Source organism: Microcebus murinus, chromosome 10, assembly GCF_040939455.1.
Source record: "Microcebus murinus isolate Inina chromosome 10, M.murinus_Inina_mat1.0, whole genome shotgun sequence".
Taxonomy (NCBI): domain Eukaryota; kingdom Metazoa; phylum Chordata; class Mammalia; order Primates; family Cheirogaleidae; genus Microcebus; species Microcebus murinus.
Genome location: NC_134113.1, coordinates 49,220,627 through 49,230,314, shown reverse-complemented (window position 1 = coordinate 49,230,314; position 9,688 = coordinate 49,220,627).

Sequence of the window (9,688 nt, the reverse complement as noted above, 5' to 3'; positions counted from 1 at the left end):
AGAATGCCCTCTTTTCCCACCATCCTTCTACCAGCCTCATCCCCATCACCCTCCTATGTCCTGTTATAATGGAAACAGTGTGGTATGTTTTAAAAACAATATCAATGGTGTAACTGATGCCTAGAAGGAGGAGGAATTTGGCCTACGTCCTCACTGTATCAATTATCTATCTTGACATGTCACTTAACTTTGGTTTTTTCATCTAAAACATAGAAGTAAAACTTAGGTGCACCGGATAATTTTCTAAGACAATAATTTATCAAAACTGACTCCAGGAAGGAGAAAAATCTAAACAGATTAATTATAACAGGAGAAATAAAGAGGAAGTTTTCATGACGCAACTCACCTAAACTACTGAGCTTGGGTGACTTCATAGGTTTTATAGGGTAATTCAACTACACTTTTCAAAAGCAGATATATCCATGCTATTTTAATTGTTCCAGAACATAGATAAAGAAGGAAAGTTCTCCCAAGTTTAATAAAGACTGATTAAAACAGAAAATTATGAGTCAATTTTATTTTTGAATTATAGATAAAAATATCCAAACCAAATTATTTGCATAAAGAATCCATAAATACATTGGGACCATACGGATATTATTCCAGGAAAGGAAGGCTGATTTAATATTAAGAAATCTATTCATATAATCTATCATATTAGTAGATCTGAGAAGAAATAACTTGTGAGACTAAAAATTTCAACATCTTTCTTGATTAGAAATATTTAAAGCCCTCAACAAACCAAGACTAAACTAAATATAGTTAACATGATAAAATATATTTAGACTTAATGAACTTTTCACTAAAGTCAGGAACAAGAGAACAATGCCATCACCTCTATTATCTGACATTTTACTGGAGATAATAGCCAAGGCAAAGGCAAAAGAAAAATAAATCAGAGCTAAACAAATTGTAACAGAAGAGATAAAAGTCCCACTATTTGCAGATATGGTATATGTAGAAAAGGAAAGATAATACATTTTAAAACTATTAAAAATAAGAGGAGAATTTATAAAGCTAGTGAAACAGAAAAATGAAACAAAATAAAATGCAGAAAGTAATTATTCATGTATGCAAATGATAAAATATTTTAAAAATAATGGAAGATAATTGGTATAGCATTCCAGTTTTGCAAGATGAAAAAGTTCTAGAGATGTGTTGCACAACAATGTGAATATACTTAACAATAAAAATATAGATAGGTAGATAGATGGATAGGTAGCTAAAGATATAGAGTGGAAGACATTAACATTCTGTTTATGAAAGCAGCAAAAATGTTAAAAAGATAACCTTAGATAAATATTGCATCTATATATGAAAAAAACTAAAATACTTAGGATACAGAAGACTTGGAAAAATGGAAAAACCATCCTTGGATATATTTTATAGCTATATTGTTTCTATATAACTATACAATATAGTTATTTCTCTCTATATTACTATATAAATTTAAACAACCACTGTAGTTATTGATTTCTTATTATTTTACTTGCTTATTTGTTTGGAATGATAAAATCTGACTCCATAGATCAGCTGGAAAAATAAACAAATAGTAAAACTCCTTTAAGGAAAGAGTGATGAATGAGGTTAGCCCTGCCAGATATTAAAATGTGTTACAAAACATAACTAGACAGAACAATGGGACAAAATAGAAAGTCCAAAAATAAATTGACATTCATAAGAGAATTTGGCATTTGGAAATGATGGACTAGTCAATAAATTGAACAAAATAAAGTTGAATTCATATGTCATATTACACACTAGGAAAAAGTCCCAATGAAATTATAATAAGAGCCTTAGAGAGAAACTTCTGAGAATTGCATTATAACCTGGGAATGGAAATGGTCTTTTTACTTCTCAGTAAAATCTAGATGCAGGAAAAGAAAAGACTGACAAATTTAAATACATAAAATGAAAGAAAAATAAAAATCCATGGAGGAAAATCACCAGAAGAAAATAACAAGCTGGGAAATAATACTTGCAACCTATATTATGAAAAAAAAAGCTAATTTTCATAACATAAAAGAAATTCTTAAAAATCTACAAGAAAAAATATCAACTCTTGCCCCCAAAGGGCAAAAAATATAAACACACATGCAAGTGAATGACTCTTAAACTTATGAAAAGAGACTCGACCTCAATTAAGAGACATGAAAATTAAAATTTTAATGTAATTAAAAACATTTTTTTTCACATAATAAAAATCCAAAAGTTGATGGCATGCTCTGATAGTGAGATTGTGGGGGAACAGGCATTCTCTTACATTTCCGATGATAGTTTCAATTAGATAAACCCCTTTAAAGTACCATTTGGCAATATCAAATAAAAAAAGAAATTATAAATTATACACTCTTTGCTCCCAAAATTCTATTTTGGAAATTTGCACTATTGATGTACTTAGCTTCAAAATAATGCACATTCAAGATTATTTACTGACATAATGTTTATAACAGCTAAGACTGGAATCCATCTAAGTGTCCCTATCTATGGGACTAGTAAGATGGCACATTCACTGCAGTAGAGTGTAATGCAGCTGTAAAAAAGAATGAAAGAATTTTCTATAATTTGATATGAAAAGTATCTCTTATACCTTTGTATTGAAAAAGACAAAGTGTGACGTGCATAAAGTATCCTATTTTGGGGTAAAGTAATCAATATTTATATTTACTGTGTAATGAAAGTCTGTATGAACAGAGCACAGTAATTACTTTGGTGGAGGGGGTGGTGGGGATGTGTAGTAGGGTATGAAGTAGGCAGAACTGTGAGTCTTGGGTAAGAGTGAGAATTTTTACAGTGGACTTTTCAGCGTATTTTTATGTTTGAACCATATATCTGTGTTAACTATCCAAAACTTAGATGAAAAATTTATATTAACATTATAAAATATGCAATAAAAAAGAGAGAACATAAGCAAAGAACATTTTAACTCACTTCTGCAAAATAATAATAGCAATACCCTTTGAATGAGTCCAAGTGGTTTTATAAAGACACTTGTCTGTGACTTCATTAGTGCTAAAGTCTCATTGGCCATGGTTTCCCCATTCGGGGAAGTGGCTGTTGGAACCCAGATTGGAGATGAAGTATGTGAATGGGGTCAGGCCAGCAGCCTGGGTGGAGAAAGACGTGTTCCAAAATCAAAGTATCTGTGAGAAGAGAGAGTCTCCACTCCAAGAAATAGCAAGGAGAGCTGTTTTATGTGTTTGTTTTGTTTTATTAAGCCCTATGATACCACCTAGTAACTTCTAAATGAGTTACTTTAGGATGGAGCTAGACGAAATTGACTCATTTATAACTATGGTGGCCCCTGTTTCTATTCTCATGCTCAAGGCCTAGTTAAATCCGATTATCAAGTACTACCATGACCTGTGGCAGCACAGAGGAGAGAAAAAATTCACTTCAGACATGGATAGGTCCATAGAGCAGGAAAAAGTCCACAGATCAGAGTCTAGAGATATCTGTTGCTTAGAGATATCTTAATTTTCTTTGTGCGATGATCTCTTTACCAGGAAGCCACACATGATTCAACCAGGACAATCTACTTATTTCTACCTGACCAAACAAGAGAGCTGGGGGTCTTGTTTTCCTCTTTTTCCTTCAAATGCTTCATACTTGCTCCCTTCCATGAAACTTGCATCCAAATCCTGGTATTATATCTTTCTTTGGAAGTCTTCTTATCTTAGGAATAATTTTGCAACTGCTTGATTTGGACATGGTCTTCCTATTGTGTGAGAGTCCCTCATCAAGCTTTCTAGCTGTATTCTCCCCAAAGGATAGCAATGTTATCATCACCAAAAGTGAACAAATAATAATTTATCTGTACATGCATATCTTCAGTGCATATTATTAGCCCTCGATAAAAGGCAAATAGTAGTGCTAAACCTTGAAACATGCCTTTCAAAGATAGCAGACAGCAAACTGCGTGAGCCATTTTGAAAACAGATTCAAAAGGAGAAGTCCTGAACTTTCATTTCCCATCTGCTGGGTTTCTTTGAAGTGGGAGTTAACCTTGACATGAAACAGCTCCAGAAACGGAGCCATGCCCAGTTGTTTTTGGCCTGATAATTCGACCCCAGTAATGACTCCCACACGCAACTGGGTGTCTTTGATGACTCACTGCTCCCCTCTCTCCTCTTAGAGATAGGCCTCCAGACACCTGGGCATTTCCTAGTCTCTGCAGTACAGCCTCTGTGGAAGAATAAAGAGTAGCCTAATTTAACAAATAAAATCAGATGAATTGTCTGCTCCCTCTCTAAATCAAGAGTTTTGGAGTTTTTTTTTGTTTGTTTGTTTGTTTGTTTTTTGTTTTAATAGAAGCTCCCCTGCTTTCTTTGTTCTTGTTTGTAGTGGGGCTCTTCTAATTAAAAGTCTCCTGTTTAACTAAAATGAAGAACTCATCTCCTGGGTGGCAAACAGCTGAAGGAAGATCTTTCGTGAATAATCTAGGAAGAGTAATTCAAAGCTGTTTCTCATCTTTATTGAAGGCAGAATAAGAAAAAATTATTTTGTTTGTAAAAACCATGGGATTTGGGAAAATGTCTTTAATGTGAAGATGGAAACCTATTTCTATGCAGCCTTGTTAAGGACTGAGGTACCGGGATAGGAGTGGAGTGCTGATTTGAAGAGGATCCCAAACTGCCTTTTTGGCCACAAACACTAGTCTCTAAAAATTCTTATTACCTCCTGCTTGAAAAAGACTGCTCTTTAAAAAGAAAAACATGATCCTTATAGAGGACCCATATTCTGTAAATTATTTTAAATCAAGGTCAAAGTGATTTCCTCCTGGAGAACTAAATTACCCCCTTTTGCAAGCAGTTTTTATTTTCCTTTGCTATTATTAAAGAGTAAATTTTTAATACAAACAGTCAATAAATGTGAAACTCATGTATTAAAGTTACATTTCTACCATGCGCACCGGGGACTTCATCTTCCTATTTCAGTCTAAAATACATAAAATAGATATATTATTTTTTAAAAATGCATATTTTCCCCTTTTTTACAACTATGCTGACTTTATGGAGCTTTTCTTTTTTTATGTGTGTGCTTTATTCTATTTGGCACCAGACAAGAAAATATTACTTGCATTTTTATATGTGAAAAAATTCAGTTTCTCAAGATATAAGTTCTATATAGTCAAATAAATGAAGTCTAGGGGACCTATAAAATCTCTACAAATGCTCCAATTCTATATTTTTCTGTGTCTTTGGCCACTGAGCCTGAATAAATATTTAAAGGATTCTCCTCCAAATGGAATATGGGATTTAATGTAGCAGTTGTTACATAATTTTATGTATTAACTTATTGCTATATACCTACTCATATGTCTTTGGATGTGCACCCCTATTCTCTAATCAGTAAATGTATTTTATGTTTATTTCTCCAAGGAGATGGTAGATCCCTGAGGCCAAAAAGCCATGTCTCATGCTTCTTTCTCTTAGAGAACCTGATGCAGTGTTGAATAGTAGAAAGTAGATAAATGAAAAATTGAAATACCCTATGCTCAATCCTTCATTCTGCTGCTTGCTACTCTCGAGTTCTTAGACCATAAAATAAGAATGCATATCTATTGCACAGGGCTGATGAGACGATGTACGTGAAATAGCTTTGTGAACTTTAAAGCTCTATACAAATATTTGGTTGACCCTCAAAGGGTGAACACCGGTCAGCTAGATGAAAGCTCTGGAGAAAGAGAAGAGAGGAATTGACACAGCACATGAAAGACAGGGAAGGGACCAACCTCAGCTTTCAGACCTCAGTGCCTTCTGGCTGGTTCTTTCAGAGCTAAGCCATTCTCCGATGTTCATGCTGCTCCTCTGGCCTCTGCCTGAAATAACATCTCTTTGTCTCCATGGGCCAAAGCTATTGGCAGGTTACTGCTGGTCAGTCTTCTCAGAAAGGTTTCTCCTCAGAAGGTTGTTGGACTCAACAATTTGCAACTGTCTGTGACTCCTTCTTGCCTCTCTTCGTCCTCACTCATACACAATGCTGGTGCTCATTTGTGCAGTTTTCATAGCCATTTCAACCCATCTCTTTTCACAGTCATCATCTTGCTCAGACTCACTGATATACAGGATGGGAGAGACTCCAGATGACCAGAAATAGGCCAATGTCTTCCCAAAGAAGGAAATAGAAATGTTCATAAACAATAATTTGGTGACTTTAATTTTAACCCCCCTTATGGTTTTAGAATTTATTATTAAAAAACATGTTAGTCACCACCTAATAGGAGATGTGATCTCTTATTCGTCCTACATTACTAGGCTGGCAGTAGTATAGGTACTGTGTGGTATGTGTGTGAACTCAGCATTTGGCAGGATTCATTCCCTCAAATCACATGAATTAAACACCTACTGTGTGTTTTGGGGGGATATAGAGGTAAATTCTGTACATTCTTCATGTTTAATAGGCTCATGAAAGAGCCAGCTACCTAATTTGTAACATAGCACAGATGGATATAATATGATAAGAACAGTTAAAAATTGACATTCACTACCACAGGCACCCAGGAAAGGAACAGCTTTCACTGCTGGGGCTGGGAGATCAGGGAAGACTTTGTGGCAGAGGGCATGCCTAGAGAAAAGTAACAGTTTGTCAGAGAATGGATGTTAATTGGGAGAGGGTATTCCAGCCAGAGGGGAGAGCATGACCAAAGGCAGGGAAACATCCTGGTGTGTGCATGTGAACTACAAGCAGTTTAGTTTTCTTAGATTGCATAATTCCCACAGAGTGTGACAGGTTTGGAGGGCAGGAAAGGATTTCCTTCTCTCATGATATTCTGGAATCAAAATGGAAAGACATTGGTTATAAGTGAAGAATATAGAATGGATTAGCAACTGGTGGAAAATCTCTGCCCAAGATGCTGATTAATGGCAACAAGAGGAAAATATATGAGGATATGCTACAGGATAGTTTTTAGCTCTATTAATTTACACATTGAATCAATAATTATTTCCTAAGCAGCTAACATGTATTAGACCCTGAGATTAAAATGGCATTTAAGAAATAATCCTTGCCTTCAAGGATTTTGCAAGTCTACAGAGAAGACTGTTCAATATAGTTTTGTTGGTGATTCAAATTGAACCAATGAATGCAATAAAGTAAAACTGGAAGAAGTCATTTACATTGTAGAGTAGAACCATCATCCTCAAATGTCCTTATGGGCTGCATTGACAGCCTGACTCTAATCAGGCACTTAATAATAGCATGTATTGACTATTTCTGACCAATCTAGTACCGATTTCAGCCTAGAAGGTACTCTTTCCACCAAAGTATTAGAGCCTAGAAAACTGCTCTATTCTTACAGCAAGAGACAAACACAGGAACGACAATCATGTAGCACTTACAGAAGAACTGAAAGCTATAATACTAGATGATATAATGAGCAAAAGAAACATGCTAGGGTAACATTCTTCTTATCAATTTATATCCCATAATGCAGCATAAGAATAGTGACCATCTACCTAAACTATAAACTATAGTACGACTTTTAGTTTATTCAATCTGCATGGCAGATTAAATTCTGCTGTTTTAGTCCCTGGTGAAACTCTGCTAAATAATAATAAAATGCTAAACCGTGGGGAAGGAAAGAGTGGGGACTGTTTTTTCTCTTTTTAAACTCTCAAGAGCCATTTGACATTTACATTTGTATATACATGATATTAAAATGAAAACTAAGTTACAAAAGAGCATATAAGAATATGGCCAGTTACATTGTATTCTGTCTTCCCATATTTCTTTTCTTCCTGCACCAAATATAGGAGGTTGATAAGATTCCTTTCACAGGCTGTTTATTGGTAAGTGGTAGATTGGATGCCCATGTCAAATAAAGTTGTTTTTCTTTCATTTTAATTACAAATTGCAATGATTAATATTTAATATAAATTGAATCTAATCATTAATATTAGAATTTTACAACTATTAAATTTTTTTAAATTCCTCTAATATTTACATCTATATATACATACATAATAAACCTATGTGTGTGTATTTGTACATCTGTATATATTTAACATTGGCACATTTTACTCTGATGGATATGCTGTGGGTAAGGCACTGGAATCTAATAGTTAACACAGCCCTTGGGTTATTTCTGTGCAGGTAGTCTATATTACTCATTGAAAGAAATATGGCTTAGGAATTATACCCTAAAGGTGAATTTGTTCCAAGATGAGTCAACAGCATGAATTTTTAGTTATCTGTTTGTGAATTAATTTATTATTCAAGCATAAATAATATATAATAAAATGCACAAATCTTAAATTTATAGGTCAATCAGTTTTAGTAATTATGTAGCACCATAAAACTACTACTAAATAAAAATATAGACTATTTTACATCGCCCAGGAAAATTCCAGTGTGTTCCTTTTCAGTCAGTTTAGACCACCACCACCACTCTCTGACTTTTATCAGCATGGACTAATTTTGCTTGTTCTTGGGCATAACATAAATGGAATCATAATTTGTATTATTTGTTGGTCTGGTTTCTTAATGTTTTGAGATTCATCTATGTTGTGGCGAGTAGATGTAGTTTTCACTTTTATTTTTAATTATTACTACAATTTGCTTCTCCATCTCTTAGTGATCAACATTTGGGTTGTTTCCAGTTTGGGGTTACTGTGAACAAGGCTGCTATAAGCATTCTTGATTCTCATTGAGTAAATACCTAGATGTAGAATATCTGGGCCATAGGATAGATAAGTATTTAACTTTATAAGAAAATGATGAGGAGTATTCCAAAGTGGTTGCACCATTATAATCCATCAGCAATATATGAGTGTTCCAGGTACTCCGAATCCTCACCAATATTCTTTACTGTCAGTTGTCTTGGTCAGCTAAGGCTATAATAATATACAATAGACAAGGTGGTTTAAATGACAGATATTTAATTTCTCATAGCTCTGGAGGCTGGGGAGTCCAAGGTCAATATTCCAGCACGGTGGGGTTCTTGATCAGGGCGCTCTTCCTGGCTTGCAGATGGCCACCTTCTCACATGGCTGAGCGAGAGCTCTGGTCTCTCTTCCCCTCCTTATAAAGTCACTTGGTTGCAGTGACTTTTATTAATAGGAAGTCTTAAAATTAATAGTATATATCTTCCAATGTTTTCTTTCTGATGATTACTTTGGTTAATTTAGATCGTTTGTACTTTCATATCAATATTTTAAAATTGATTTTTGATTTCTACAAAAATTCTAGTGGGATCTTTTATTGGAATTTTTATTTAATCTTGAGATTATTTAGTAAGGAAACAAATCCCATCATGGGGTCCTCACCCTCATAACCTCATCTAACTCTAATTACCTCTCCATGGCCCCACCTCCAATTTCTATCCCACTGGGAGTTAGGGCTCCAACATATGAATTTAGGAAGAACCCTAAACACTCATTCCATACATCAATCTCTTTTATTTTAGCAATTATAGTAGGTGTGACATTGTGACACTGTGATTTCATTTGTATTTATCTGATAGCTAATGATGTTAGGCACCTTTTAACATGACTATTGGCCATTATTTTCTTTTCTTTTATCCTTTCAAGGTTTTTGCACATTTTTTAAATTGAATGTCTTGTATTTTTATCACTGATTTATAGGAGTTCTTTTTATGTTTTGTATAAAAGCTTTTGCTAAATATTTTACAAATATTTCTCCTAATCTGTGGTTTATAAATTTATTTCTTAATTATGTCTTTTCATGA